The sequence below is a fragment of the Myxocyprinus asiaticus genome, chromosome 1 (assembly GCF_019703515.2).
Source record: "Myxocyprinus asiaticus isolate MX2 ecotype Aquarium Trade chromosome 1, UBuf_Myxa_2, whole genome shotgun sequence".
NCBI classification, from domain to species: domain Eukaryota; kingdom Metazoa; phylum Chordata; class Actinopteri; order Cypriniformes; family Catostomidae; genus Myxocyprinus; species Myxocyprinus asiaticus.
The window spans coordinates 20,649,673-20,659,460 of NC_059344.1; positions in this window are offsets into that span (position 1 = coordinate 20,649,673).

Below are 9,788 nucleotides of genomic sequence, written 5' to 3' on the forward strand. Positions count from 1 at the left end.
CCCCGGTCAGCCGAAGCAACCAACCAGACTGATGCTCACACCTCAACCACGAATCGTGACTGGCCTATGTTGTGGCAGTGCCCAAAAAGGAGCAAGCAACACGCATGTGAGACAACCTCTCGGGCTTGGACCTCTAATGTCTGGTATTGTTTGTCAAAGGCACTGACTTACTGTACAGTCATGGTACAACAGAGAAGAGACAGGACGCCACTGCTTTTTATCTGGACAAAATGCATTTAATTTGTCTTGATAATTAATGTGACTAAACAAAATGAAAGATACAAAATTAAGGAACAAACTCATGCAGAGAAAGATTTCTTAATGTAGCGTGACACAGATTGGAACCACGTTTTTCTTATTATTTTTTTAAATCCATTCTTTTTACACTATGGACCACAGATCATAGAGAAAATGTCGTTTTTACATATTGACCTTATCTTCATGACAGATACAAAGAGCCTGATGAAAGCGGTGAAAATTCTTTGAAAATTCAATAAACCTGAATACACAACCCTATTCTCCTGAGCAAACTTTAATTCATGTTCACTCATTTTATTTAAATTTATTTAGCCTTTTATGCAGTTTCCTCATTCGGCCGGCTCTTTTATGGCCTGTCTGATCACATGCGAAGGACTGCTCACCATCACTGTTGATCTAATTTGTGGCGTTTCAATGGTTTGCTAGACTTGAGTGATTTGAATAGAAAATAAATGAGGACTTTTAAGTCAATGAGGCCTGTTTAGTGTAAGGAATTCCTTAAATGTGTCTGGCTCTCATTGTAGAGAATAAATCGATGCGTCATAGCTTAGGGAAAAGGGGGGATCGGTGTTGGGAGATTTTCCAGAACCCCTGTGATCCATTCGACTCTATACGTGTCAGCCCTGTTGCAATCACTTCTACTCTCTCCTTTCCTGCTATCTTTTACCTTATGTGCTTTTTTTCACAGTCTCTCTTTTTGGCACTGAAAGTTGTTCAGACATTGGAAGAAACACTTCTCCAGATGCATAAAACAGGGCTGGACTGAACACAGCAGTGAAGTCATTCTCCCTTGTGTATAAGAAAGTGTGTGTGTGTGTTTGTGTGCATGATAAATCAAATGAAATAAAGAGTGTGTCTGGGAGAGTGATAGAGAGAGGCAGAAGGTTAAAGAATAAGTATATGTGAGTTTGCGTGTGTGTCTCTGAATTCAAGCTGTGGTCGCAAAGTGTGGGAGGCAGGAGTTCACCAAAGCCCATTCCTGCCATGTTAGGTATCACTGCTTGGGGAGTATTAATGGGATGCAGTAAAATAGTCCTGCTTTTTACACACCCTCCAAGCCTAGTCCAACTCTTTAGAGCAATCATCTCAATCATAAAACAGCTCCAACAATACAGCATTCACTGTTTATTATTTGCAGAGACACTATTATTGTTACTGACATATTAAAAAAAAATAAATAAATACAGAAACACACAGAATAAAGGAACCTTATTCAAGAATGTGTCCATCTGTATTTGGTAAAAGGAAACCTTTACAACTGATTTGTGCTCAGATTTCCACTTCCTTAGTTATGGCTGTTGTCAGCTGTTTGGATCAGGAGAGCAGATCTCAGTATAAACAGGCAGCATGTACGCAGCTGCTTCATCTTTAAGGGGTCAAAGCTGCTTCCTATTTAAGGGCTTATTATATATGACATTACTTTGTTATGGCTCTGTATCCTTTTATTAATGTTTGGGATGAGAGAGTGGTGTGGTTGAAGATCATGTCAGCTGTTTCCTTCATTACTCAGACACTTCATCTCTGGATTTTTGGGGGAATCACTGGGTGTCATATTGATCAATTTCTACACTAGCAACTGGATGGGTGAAGCTTGTCCAAAATCAGTCAAAAATGTATTGCCAAGCAGGCGCTGCAGATGCTCCAAGAGAGAATCAGAGCTCTCATAGTGCCCTCTGCTGGTCTCTCGCTGCATATCACAAAACTGGTAGTGTGATGCCATTAAATTGTCCACTGTCCAGCCATTCACAAGGGCACCCAGAGAGAGTCTACAAAGCTAAGACAAAGTGTTAGTTACCATTTAAATAAAAGCAGTACTATTAGTTCATAATTAAATGATAGCCTTCATGAGCACATCTAATTGTCCTGAATAAATGTATAATAAGTAAAGGAAGAAGCCTTTTAAAGCACTGCAAGTAGTATGGATAGTACGTTGAGTGCCATCAAATAATTATGGCGCTTTCATATACTTACGGAATTGTTCAATTCACATACAGTATCTACAAAAGCTATTATAATGTGCAGAAATACACACATTTTATGACGTTCAGTCTGTGAAACCTGAGATATTCTGTACCTGGTGTTGAAGGCTTGTGTCTGGTAGATGAAACTGCAGTGCTGAAGTCCCTTTCTGAGAGGCTGCAGCCCAAAGTAGCATACATTGCAGTTCCTGAACATTGCAACTTTCCTCAGTATTTGATTATGCATGATTTAACATCTTTCTGTGATCCAATTTCAACATGTGTTCCCTGCAATTTCCTTCAGTTTAACAGTAAGCTGGAAACATCACATACAGAATTTTCAAGCACATCCTCTGCAAAGTTGTATACTCCCGACGATGTCATGTTTTTGCTATCAAATATAATAGTATTCATTTCAGATTGATCGTTACAGCAACTGAAGGTTTTGGACTTGTGGGACTGGATCGAGTCTATACACAAATGTTTGTTTGAATACCTTCATTTTTCCCATGGCCATAGATCTGTTACTTGGCCCAAATGTGGACGGGTTTCATGTTTAAACACACCCTGTTTTAGCTTAGCAAAAGCATGAACCACAGAATTAACGATCAGCTCACAAGCTAAAACTTTCACTCACTCCACTGCAGAGAATGGCATGCTAGGTGTTTGTTGAGAAGCAGCATCTAACACTGGCAGGGTTGGGGAGTAACGGAATACATGTAACGGGAATACGTATTTAAAATACAAAATGTAAGTAACTGTATTCCACTACAGTTACAATTTAAATCATTGGTAATTAGAATACAGTTACATTCAAAAAGTATTTTGATTACTGAAGAGATTACTTTGCTTAATTTAATGCATTTGTTTAATTTAATATTTACTTTTACATTTTACATTTATTCATTTGGCAGACGCTTTTATCCAAAGCGACTTACAAAAGAGGAAAACATAAGCGAATCATCATAAGGAGACAGTGGTACGAAAAGTGCCATATTACAAAGTTTCACTAGCATCAGAATAGCATTCAAAACAGATTAAAGTGCAACAAGGAATTTAATTTTATTTTTATTTTTTTATGCGATCCAAAGTGCATTTGAACAGCGGTGAAACACTTTCTTATGATGCATTACATTCATACGAGCAGACAAAGAAGTAAGTTTGAAGTAAGTTTGGAGCAGAAGAAATAGAAATAAACCTTGTGTAAATTGTCAGCTTTACGCTAAGTTAAAATGTTATTTCTAGCCATTTTACATGCACATGTTACCAGACACGATCATATTTTTTATCAAGAAAATACATGTTGGATCATAATTTCTTTTTTTCTAGTAAGACCTTTGATATTAGGGCAAAAATCTTATTCTTGATAATAATTTTTGTATTGTTTTCCTGTAAAAATATCTAAAAATCCTTAAAACAAGATCAATTAGATTCATCTTGTTTTAGAAACAACACTGCATAAGATATTTGGGTTTTTCAGAGAATGTATTTTTAACATGTGTATTTTGTCTTACTGTACTGGCAGAGTTTTTATAGTCAAAACAAGTGAAAAAATCTACCAGTGCTGAAGAAGTAATCCAAAGTATTTAGAATATGTTTCTGACCTTGAGTAATCTAACGGAATACATTACAAATTACATTTTACAGCATTTATTCTGTAATCTGTAGAGGAATACATTTCAAAAGTAACCCTCCCAACCCTGAACACTGGAGCCATGTCCACCTTGGTGGAGTTGTGCGTTAAATAATATGTTGCTTCTTCCTTCGAAAATTAGGCGTCTCGTCTACTTTCTTTATTTTCCCTTTCCATCAGCTCTGCTATAGACATTATGACAAACTCATCCGCCAGTTGGTCAACAATAGCTTGCACTTGTTTCACAGAACCCTCTCCATTTATTTCTATTGTGTATGTGGTAATGCACTGCAGGATATCTGCAGACATTTGAGCTGCACAGTCATACAATATAGGAATCTCATATTGATGTCCACCATCATCAACCTCTCCAGCCTCCTCTTCTTCTAGCCCTCCATTCTGACAGCACTCCAATGACAGTGATGTGCATCAGTCTTAACATGAAGTCTGATTTGTCAGCAAAGGTGTCTGTCATCTGGCTCTCCAATAAGGATTGCATCTTGTCTTTGGGGGTTGGAGAAGGGGGTGAAGGAAGAAACTCTTTAGCTAGTCCTCCCTTTAACTTCCTTGTAAAACTGGCTCGGCTCTTCATCATCTTTGGAATAAAGCAGGTGCTTGAAGGAGCATCTGGGTAGTCGATAGTACCCAGACTGGCCCTGCTGTTCAAGGCAGTGGCATATACTGTTTGCCAGATGCTTCATCATATTCCTCCATCTTGGTTTCCATTTCAGATGTGTTTTCATCACAGTGGTACCCTGAGGAGAACAGGACTGATGCATTCTCGTAAATTCCCTCCATAGCCCATTTATCACCTATATCTTTGGATGATTTCCCTGTCTCTTCCAATGTTTTGCAACAGACTTGTACAGTTAGCTCAACATCTCCACATCATTCCTTTTAACTTTAACTTTTAACATCATTGCATATGTTGTCAGGATGGTATTCTCCTGTCATTATAGCCAAATCAATGATAGTTTTGGCTGACATCTGTGCAAAGTGGTCAATAGACTCTATCTGTGCATTGTCCTGTTCCATCACCTTTTGATCGATATGTTTTATTTTCCAGTCTATATCCATAAGCCGACTGTAAGTTTCCAAAGTAAACTGGATAGATGATTGGTTAAAAACAGGTTGTGGATGTGAATCACTATTGAGTACTACCTGCACGGAGTCCTGAGAAGGTCATAACAGAAAAATAGCAAGCATGCTGTTATAGAATTTAATTTAAAAGCTGCTTTTCTGTAAAGTGCTTGTTAGAGACAGGGACAAAAAAAAATCCAAGGAACAAAAATTAAAATGAAAATGAACAAATTTTTTTGTAGAACGTAACCGAAAATGTGAATGAAATCCCTTTCAGTTGCTCCGGAGAGAAAACTATTTTTAAATGCTGGTAACCGGTTAATAATTGGCTAATTTTGTTCCAATAATTTTTTCATGAAACCAAAGACCAAAGGGTTTATCACAGTACATATTCGGAATTACAACCCCCCCCCCTTATGTTAGTAGAACATAAGCATGCACTTTGATTATGAAGGACAAAATCCATTTAAAAACCAATGTAAAAAATAAATAAAAGGTGACAATTTCTGCGTGCAGGAGAGGGAATGATTTTGGCTATTAATTGATTTTAGATTGCCAAATGAAAATTTGAAGTATTTTGTTTTGGAAATATTAAATATTAAGAATACATTTATTGAAAAGACGTATCTTTATAAGGGCTACAGTATACTTGTTATGATTTCTATCCTGAAAATTCCCCCACATGGTTAAAAACTTCCAGGTTCAATACAAGTTGAGCTCAATCGACAGCATTTGTGGCATAATGTTGATTACTACAAAAATGTATTTTGATTTGACCCTGATTTTCTTTAAAAAAGCAAAAAATCTGGGTTTCAGTGAGGCACTTAAAGTGGAAGTGAAAGGGCGCCAATTTTTGAATGTTGATTTTACATGATTTTAGTGAGATAAAATGAATTATTAACCTTTTCTGTGTAAAGTTATAGCCAATTTTACAACTTTGTTGCCATGACGATGTAATAAAACCCTAAAATGACTGATTTTTATTGTATAAACAACTCTACAGCGCAAATAATACATGAGTTTTAACAGAAGAATTAATGTAAGCGCTTTTATAAAACTATATGCTTCACATTTCTGCCCTAAAATCCTCCAATAATTGTCCCCATTCACTTCCATTGTAAATGCCTTACTGTAATCTCGATTTTTGCTTCTTTTTTTTTAAGAAAAGGAGGGACAATTCAGAATTATTTTTGTGGTAATCAACATTATGCCACAAATGCTGTCGATTGAGCTTAACTTGTACTAAACCCAGAATATTTAATAACCTTTAATATACTTTCTAAATTTCTGTACTTACACCAGAGAGACCAGACTCTGAAGCAGTGACTGTTTCACAGTTTAAATGTGCTGCAAAACCACCACTCATTAATCATCTGAAAAAAAAAAAAAGAAAGAGAGAGAGAAAATAAGATCTAATTTTTATGTAGTGGTTTGAGGTGTGATACAGATTATCTTGTATTTCAGGACAACAGAACAGTATTGATATGCCAGAGCAGGATTACTCTTTGTCCAGATGACATCCAACAAAGATTCATTCTAAGCCTGCTTTAAAACACCTGCCTATAATTTGAAAGTGAACCTGAAGGTCATGAAACTGTTAAAAGATCTCTAGGAGCAGGACTGAGCAATCATATTTTGAGCAACATGATATCTTTCACTTATTCTTAAGGACAAACGGAACAAACAGCATGGCTCTCTGGAAATATGTGGGGTTGTTTGACTGGCATTCAGACCACCCCATAGGCCTACACACCATATTTATTACAGTTTTAATGTTTCAGCTTGTTAAAGGCTTAATTCACCCAAAAATGAAAATTCTCTCATCATTTACTCACCCTCATGCCATCCCAGATTCTTTCTAAATATAGGAGAATATTTAAGCTCTGTAGGTCTTACAAACACACCTTTAAAGCTCAAAAAGGCAGATAAGGCATGCATTAAAGTAATCTATAAGACTCCATACATTTAATGTCATCTGAAGTGATCCAATCGGGTTTGGGTGAGAACAGACCAAAATGTAACAGCCTTTTCACTATAAATCTTGAAAGCAGTCTCCTTGGTGATCATGATTTCAAGCTCGATTACACTTCCTAGAGCATCAAAGTGTTCTGCGCATGCGTCAAGCACTAGGAAGTGTAATTGAGCTTGAAATCATGATCATGCCCAAAGTTTGCAATGGCAAAATGTACAGTGAAAAAGGAGTTATATTTTGGTCTGCTCTCACCCAAACCTGACTTGATCGCTTCAGAAGACATTGATTAAACTACAGGAGTCGAATGGATTACTTTAATGTTGTCTTTATGTGCTTTTTGGAACTTCAAGGTCTGGCCACCATTCACTTGCATTGAAGTGACCTACAGAGTGGAGATATTAATTCCTTACATTTATATAGCACTTGTCTAGGCACTCACAGTGCTTTACAATGTATAGGGGGAATCTCCTCAACCACCACCAGTGTGCAGCATCCACCTGGATGATACGACAGCAGCCATAGTGCACTCACCACACACTAGCTATTGGTGGAGAGGAGAGTAGAGTGATGTAGCCAATTCAGGGATGGAGATTATTAGGAGGCCATGATAGATAAGGGCCAATGGGGGAATTTGGCCAGGACACCAGGGTTATATCCCTACTCTTTACAAGAAGTGCCCTGGGATTTTTAATGACTACAGAGAGTCAGAACCTTAGTTTAACATCTCATCCAAAAGATGAGAAAAAAGAAAAAAAGTGCTTTTTTACAGTATAGTGTCCCCAACCCTATTCTGGGGCATTAGAACCTACACAGACCGCAGGGTGAGCGCCCCCTGCTGGCCTCTCTAATACCACTTCCAGCAGCAACCTAGGTTTTCCCCATGAGGTCTCCCATCCAGGTACTGGCTAGGCTCAACCCTGCTAAGCTTTAGTGGGCAACCAGGTGAGAGCTGCAAGGTGATATGGCTGCTGGCTTTTGTTCTAAAAATCTTCGATTGTTATCTACAGTAGAAAGTCATACACATCTGGGATGGCATGAGGGTGAGCAGATGATGAGATGATTTTAAATTTTTGGGTGAACTATCCCTTTAAGTGTTTGATTGTGAAGCCTTGAGCACTGATGATTAGATGTCAGGAATGAAAATAAGCAAAAGAAAATAAACTTAAAACCACACGGATATAAGACCAGTTCAGTCGAGCCTAAAACAATGAAAAAGAAACTGCAAAACAGTTCTCAGATCAGCAGGAAAGAGACAGCGCCCAGAAAACCACAGGTGATCACCAGATGAGTAGCTATCATGGTTCCATGAAGTTATGTGACAGACAAGAAAAGATTGTGGGTGTTGTGGAGCGCTGAAAACTTAATGGTACATGTTTGCATTTGCATTAACATGAGATCAGTTATACAGTCTTTCATCTAATAATTAAAGCATTGACACTCAGTGTGTAAAGTGATCCTAGATCAGTATCATGGTGCAAAAAGAGGAGGCTTGTTAGCGGATGTATGTTGAAGCTCTGATAAACATCTTCTCAAGTTAACACTTGAGAAGCATTTTGTGTCAGGATTCACATATTTATTTGATTTGGCTATGAATGCTAAAACACATTTGCATAACCTGCAATGGGTTCAAGATTACAAGGGCAATTAAAGAGAATTTAAAATATAAAAGTCTCCTGGGCAGTGCAGTGGGGGACTTCACCATGAAGAATCTTGGCTTTTGTTATCCATTGTTTGTGTATTGTTACTTAATACAAACCCATCTTTAATATAGGCTTGAAACACTCAAAGGAGATCCTTTGATAAACCACAAATGATTGAAATGTAATGAAGTAAGTTATGAATGAAATACGTGTTACACGTTAGCGCCATTTTTATTTTTAATGGGAATGACAATGAGGCTGTGAGGGATAGACTTACCATCTCTTCAATGGACAGTACTGCAGTTTAAAGTGTTTTGGAGGACAAGACATTGATAAAATATCTGTCCAAGAACATGAATTATACAAAGAACTCCAGACAACATGAGTTGTGGAAAATCAGATATGATCTAGGAGCTTCATACAGCTTTATACCGTTCGTGACATGAAGAGACTGTAAGTATATCCCTCACAGCCTCGTTGTCATTCCCATTAAAAATCAACGATGACACTAGCGTGAATAAGGTCTGTTGGTCCAAGGCAATGCAATGCTGTTTGCCTGCCAAAGGAAATGATGATATCAACATTTCTCTCTTTTCACTACATCAAATAGGGTGGGATGCATGGTCTTGAATTAAATCTATTCTTCCCTTGTGCAGCAATATAGATCAAAGATTCGTAGAAGTAAAAGCACATGACATGTGAAACACATCAACTGCACCTTTTTTGGAGCGATATCACACACAATTGAAGACTTGATGGAGAGATCACTGCAGGGGCAGTGCCAGGATTTTTTCACGGGATGGCCCCTCTAGAACCGTCTCTGGATCACTGCCCAGACAATAAATAAATAAAACATTCCAGCTAGTAGACATAACCGAATGTATCAGATGTCGTGTAACACGTGTTTAAAATGCCCTATTATATGATATTAATCTCATTTCATTTTTACAGTAAAGAACTTTTGGATACATCTTGAGCATAATTCACAATATTCTGCTGTTTTAAGTAAATATGTAGGCAAAGCATGCATTTAGCATTGTGAAATAATAATAGTAATTCCAGTCAAAAAAATAAATAAATAATAATAATAATAATAATAATAATTTGTTAAAAATGTTTGCAAAAAATTTTAACACTTTTTAATTACAGAGGAGAACGTGGCTGGGGAAATATCTGTTTTTCATACCTTGTTCAGGGATATCAGTCAAACAAGTTCAGCTTGATCAACTTGAGTATGTGAGTGATGG